This window comes from Phoca vitulina, unplaced genomic scaffold (genome assembly GCF_004348235.1).
Source record: "Phoca vitulina isolate PV1807 unplaced genomic scaffold, GSC_HSeal_1.0 scaffold70, whole genome shotgun sequence".
Taxonomy (NCBI): Eukaryota; Metazoa; Chordata; class Mammalia; order Carnivora; family Phocidae; genus Phoca; species Phoca vitulina.
Genome location: NW_022589773.1, coordinates 5,252,669 through 5,258,952, shown reverse-complemented (window position 1 = coordinate 5,258,952; position 6,284 = coordinate 5,252,669).

The window sequence follows — 6,284 nt, the reverse complement described above, 5'->3', positions numbered from 1 at the left end:
TGGGCATTTGATGGGACACCCTGTGACCAGGAAGGGGGTAGAAACTCCAGATGAGCATCATTGTTCTCAAAGTTCTCAGAGTATCTGTGGTCCCTGGTGCCCAGCTTTAGAATTGGAAATAATTTCAGGATGACTCTAGTGCCCCCTCTTCCCCCCACCCCAGCCAATGACATGTCCACATCCAAATCCCTGGAGTCTGTGAACATGACCTTATTTAGAAAGAGGATCTTTGCAGATTTAATTAAATTAAGGAATTTGAGATGAGATTATCCTGAATTACCGGGTGGGTCCAAAATCCAATGATAATGCGTTTTTATAAGAGACACACAGAGAATGCAATATGAAGATGGAAGCCGAGACTAGACTGATATGTCCACAAGTCAAAGAAACCAAGGAATGCCAACAGCCACCAGAAGCTGGAGGAGCCAAGGAAGGATTCATTCCTATAGCTCCAGAGGGAGCACCCAACAAAATGAAATACTTACATATAAATCTAACAGGGATGCCTGGGTGGCTCATTTGGTTAAGCAGCTGCCTTCGGCTCAGGTCATGATCCCAGGGTCCTGGGATCGAGTCCCGCATCAGGCTCCCAGCTCAGCAGGGAGCCTGTTTCTCCCTCTGCCTGCTACTCTTCCTGCTTGTGCTCTCTCTTTCTCTCTGACAAATAAAATCTTAAAAAAAAAAATCTAACAAAATATGTGTAAGACCTACAAAACTCTGATGCATGAAATCAAAGAACTAAATCAATAGAGAGTTATTCCATGTTCATGGATAGGAAGACTCAATATTGTCAAGATGTCAGTTCTTCCCAACTTGATTTACAGATTCAATGTGATCCCTACCAAAATTCCAGTAAGTTATTTTATGGATATTGACAAACTAATTCTAAAGTTTATATGGACAGGCAAAAGATGCAGAATAGCCAATATTGAAGGAGAAGAACATAACTGGAGGACTGATGCTACCCAACTATAAGACTTACTATAAATCTACAGTAATTAAGGGTGCCTGGGTGCCTCAGTCAGTTGGGCGGCCAACTTGATTTCAGCTCAGGTCATGGCCTTGGGGTTGTAGGATCGAGCCCTGCACTGGGCTCCACAGTCAGTGTGGAGTCTGCTTCTCCCACTCCCTTTGCTCCTCTCCCTGCTCATGTTTGCTCTCTCTCTCAAATAAATAAATATTTTTATTTTTATTTTATTTTATTTTATTTTAAAGATGTTATTTATTTATTTGACAGAGAGAGAGACAGCAAGAGAGGGAACACAAGCAGGGGGAATGGGAGAGGGAGAAGCAGGCTTCCCGCCGAGCAGGGAGCCCGATGCGGGGCTCGATCCCAGGACCCTGAGATCATGACCTGAGCCGAAGGCAGACGCTTAATGACTGAGCCACCCAGGTGCCCCTCAAATAAATAAATATTTTTAAAAATCTAGAGAAATTAAGACAGTGTGGTATTGGGGAAAGAACAGACAAATAGATCAATGGAACAGGATAGAAAGCCCAGAAACAGACCCCCATAAATGTAGTCAATTGGTCTTTGACAAAGGAGCAAAGGGAATATAATGGAGCAAAGATAGTCTCTTGAACAAATGGTGCTGGACCAACCAGACCTCCACACGCACAAAATGGACCTAGACACAGACCTTATACCCCGCACAAAAATTAACTCAAAATGAATCATAGGCCTAAATATAAACCGTAAAACTCCTAGAAGATAATATAGGAGAAAACCTAGATAAGCTTGAGTATGGTAATGACTTTTTAGATACAACACCAAAGACAGGATCCATGAAAGAAGTAATTGATAAGCTGGGCTTCATGAAGATGAAAAACTGCTCTGGGAAAGACAGCGTCAAGGGGATGAGAAGACAGGCCAGAGTCTGGGAGAAAATATTTGCAAAAGACACATCTGATAAAGGACTGTTATCCAAAATATACAAAGAACTCTTAAAAATTCAACAATAAGAAAACAACTGCTTAAAAAGGGGGCCAAAGACCTTAACAGACACCTCACCAAAGCAGATACTCAGAAAATAAGCATATGAAAAGATGCCCCACATCATATGTCATCAGGGAAATGCAAATTAAAGCAACACCCCTACACACTTTTTAGAATAGCCAAAATCCGGAACACGGACAACACCAAATGCTGATGAGGATGTGAAGAAACAGAAACTCTCATTCATTGCTGGTGGGAATGCCAAGTGGTACAGCCACTCTGAAAGACAGTTTGGCAGTTTTTTTATAAAACTAACCACACTCACTATATGATCCAGCAATCATAGGACTTTATACCTACCCAAAGGAGCTGAAAACTTACATCATGCAAAAATCTGCAGAAGTCATTAATAGCAGCTTTATTCATCACTGCCAAAACTTGGAAGCAACCAAGATACATACCCTTCAGTGGGTGAATGGATAAATACACTGTGGTCCATCCAGACAATGGAATATTATTCGGTGCTTAAAAGGAATGAACTATTAAGCCATGAAAGGACATGGAAGAAACTTAGATGCATATTTCTAAGAGAAAGAAGCAGAAATGAAAAGATTACGTGGTGTGTGATTCTAACTACATGACATTCTGGAAAAAGCAAAACAATGGAGACAGTAAAAAGATCAGTGGTTGGCAGAGGTCAGCGGGGGAAGAAAAATGAACGGGAAGAGCAAAGAGGATTTCTGGGGCAGTGAGGATACTCTGTATGATATTATGATGATAGATGTATGTCATTATACGTTTGTCTAAACCCATAAAATATGCAACACCAAGAGTGAGCCCTTAGGCAAACTACGGACTTCGGGTGATTATGATGTGTCAATGTAGGTTCATTCTTTGTAAAAAATATATCACTGTGGTGAGTGATGTTGGTAATGGGGGTGGGGGGCGGGTGCTGTGCATGTGTGGGTGCAGGGAGAAATGGGAAATTTCTGCACCTCCTCTTGATTTTATTGTAAACCTAAACTGCTCTAAAAAAAAAAATCTTAATTTTTTTTTTTAAAACACATAGCATGATGAGAATAAAAGTAAAAAGCACAGCGGTTACCACAGAATTAAAACATAGATCTAACATGGGCTGGTTCCACTTTAATTTTGTTTTCCACTTGAAGTACTTTCCTATATATTTTTTATGCATTGCAAACCGGACTTGGTATATTATAGGAAAGTAGAAATTGGATTCTTGGTTTCCCATCTTTGTTTTCTGTTATCTTACAAAGTTGAAGCTTAAGCTGATTTCATCGGTGTGTGAAGAAAAGTAAGGTGATCCCCAAGGAATCAGATTCCCCATGTGGAGTAGCTTACAATGGCCTCCGTGTCCCATGCTCAGGTACATAGTAAACCCTGCAGTCCTATGGGGGCAAATGTGTGGATATTTTTAAACGTTTTGCCACAATTGCATTTTTTTTGTTATTTTTTTGCCTGATGGAATTGTTTCTTATAATAAAATCTTTTCTGAGTGACAACTTAAAAAACAACCCCATATGTTGGGATTACATGGGAGAGTGTATGTAAATCCTCTTAGTAGGGTTTTGCTAACAAAGAAGTGTCCCTCAGTTGATACTCTAGAGCCACCTTCTAGATCCTTGTCTTTGTCTTCAGATCCTGATGCAAGAGCAAGATCGCCTCAACTGTCAGGAGGGTCTGCTTGTCCTTACTCACTTAGGCTCAGGTCCGTGAGCATCCTCCACCAAGCAGAGCGAGGCCACAGGGAACTTCGGGGTCTCTGGTGTATCGGTGCCATTGAAGTGAATGTAAGCCGGGTACTGCTCTCCCTTTCGCCTGGCTTCCACCATGGCCACTCTGTTTCTACCCTGTTGTGTGCCCTGAAAGAACTTTGGCATTTGCTGAAAGGTCGTCCGTTGCAATTTTAGACCATTGGGTAACTTGAACTTCTAACATTTAAGTGTAGCTGCAAAGGGGTGTGATTGCTGCACCCAGCTGTCAGCCCGGGCCAGATGGTGGCAGAAATAGCGGACCCTCCCCTGTTCCCTTTATGGATGAGTCACTGAATAAATGGCACTAGTCAATACCGCTTCATCCTTGTCTCCAAGTTCTCCAGGCTTCTGCTTATTCTTCCATCCCGTGTGCCAGGTGCAGAGCTTCTCCGGGTAGTTTGCCCTGAAGCACTGGTTGGTTGGTTTCACTTCCAATCTCTTGTTAACAGATACTTTATAAAACATAATATAACGAATTACAGGAAAGACCAGTGAAGAGAGTTATCATTTAAGCAGAGTTGGGGGAGATGAAACAGTTCTGGAGACAGATGGTGGTGAGGGATGCACCACACTGTGAATGTATTTGATGCCACTGCACGGTGTGCTGAAAAATGGTTAAAATGGTAAAAAAAAAAAAAAACAAAAACAAAACCCTGGAAAAATGAAACAAAAAAAATTACATACAAAATGCAGTCCCCGATTATTTAGTATTAGATTGCAATTTCATTTAAATTTAAATTACATTTTATTGCTAGATTTATTGATTTTTTAAAAAAAGATTTTATTATTTATTTGAGAGAGAGAGAGAGCAGGGGAGAGGAACAGAGGGAGAGGGCGAAGCAGGCTTCCTGTGGAGCAGGGAGCCCGATGTGGGGCTCGATCCCAGGACCCCGAGATCATGACCTGAGCCGAAGGCAGATGATTAATTGACTGAGTCACCCAGACACCCCTTATTGCTAGATTTAAATCACATTTTAATATAGACAGAGCAAACATAACATAGGACAATTGCAATAGAAATTTCTAAATACTTTCAATTTTTCTACTAACTTTGTCATGGACTGGTACAGTTTGCAGACTGTCCATGATCCATTCTGTATTTTGTTCTACAGTAAAATGAATTTTTTAAAAAATGTAGTTATTTGAGTTTAACACACATATAGATTCAAATTGCCGTCACCATAATTAGGATACAGAACAGTCCCATCAGGCAAAAAACCCCTCCCTTGTCCTGACCCTCTCCACGCCCCTAGGCCCTGGCAACCACGGAATTGTTCTCTTTATATTTAATTTTGTTTTTTCAAAATATAAATGGGATCATACCATATATAATCTTTGAGACTGGCTTCTTTCACTTAGTACAGTGTCTTTGAGATTCATCCCAGGGCTGCATGCAACGAATTTGTTCCTTTTTATTGCTGAATATTAGTCCGTTTTATGGATCTACCCCAGTTTGTTTATTCATTCACTGGAGAGCATTTGGGTTTGCAGTCTCTGATATGATAAATAGAGCTGCTATAAATATTCATGAAAGGGTGTTTGTGAATGGACATTATCATTTCTCTAGGGAAGATGTGAAGGCCCACTGAACTGGCATTCTTTTGCACCATCATGTGGGAAATCCTTTGATGACAATGTTGTACTTCAAAGGAAACCTGGAAACCAAGAACCAGGACACTCTCTTCTCTTGTATTCACTTACTGGCCCAGAACTCCTAACATCCAGCCACGGATCTTCCGATAATTATGTCAGAAGAATCATTGTTGATCTCCCACTGGAAAGACAAAACTTAGTTATTCGTTAATAGCAACATGACACGGCAAGGTCACGTAGAAGGCTCCCTCTACAGTTCTTACCATCCCCCGCAGCTCTCAGAAAAGAAAGAGGGCTTTCTGGTCTAGATCCTGGTGATATCAAAATTAAAGTGTTCTGACAGAGCACGTGCCCCTCCACAGATGTATCTTACCGAAGGCTCACACAAACACGTGCACAAAGTTATGGAAGCTTGTTGAAGCACTGTTTCAAGAGCGAACGCTTCCAAAATCATCGAACAGTCCGCACCTTGGAATGCAGTGTATCTCTGTGTACTGACAGGGATGTATATTTCCAAGGTGTTTCGCTGTGGCAGCCACATGAGATGGGTTGACCCATGGATAGCAGTGCCCACCTTCGTAGCAAGGGGTCCTCATATCACACAAATCTGGCCAAAGCTATGTAGGAAGAAGTCCACTGGTATGTGTGTGTGTGTGTGTGTGTGTGTGTGTGTTCTGGGGAAATATTTCTTTTCTAATAAAAGGGAACTAATGTGATTGGAGCTCCCTTCTCCCCCTTTGGGTCTTCAATGTGGGCTAGACATTCAGAATGGTGGTTGCCTTTTTTGTGCTGTTGAGAGGTCCTACCTGGGAGGCAGAAGCCAGCTGACCAAGGATAACAGAAGAGTCAGAGGGGCCCCTAATGGAACCTTTGAATAGCCAAATAAATGCCAGCAGCCACCTCCTAGCGAACTCATGAGAAAATACGAGAGGGGGCGGAGCAAGATGGCGGAGGAGTAGGAGACCTGGATTTCGTCTCCT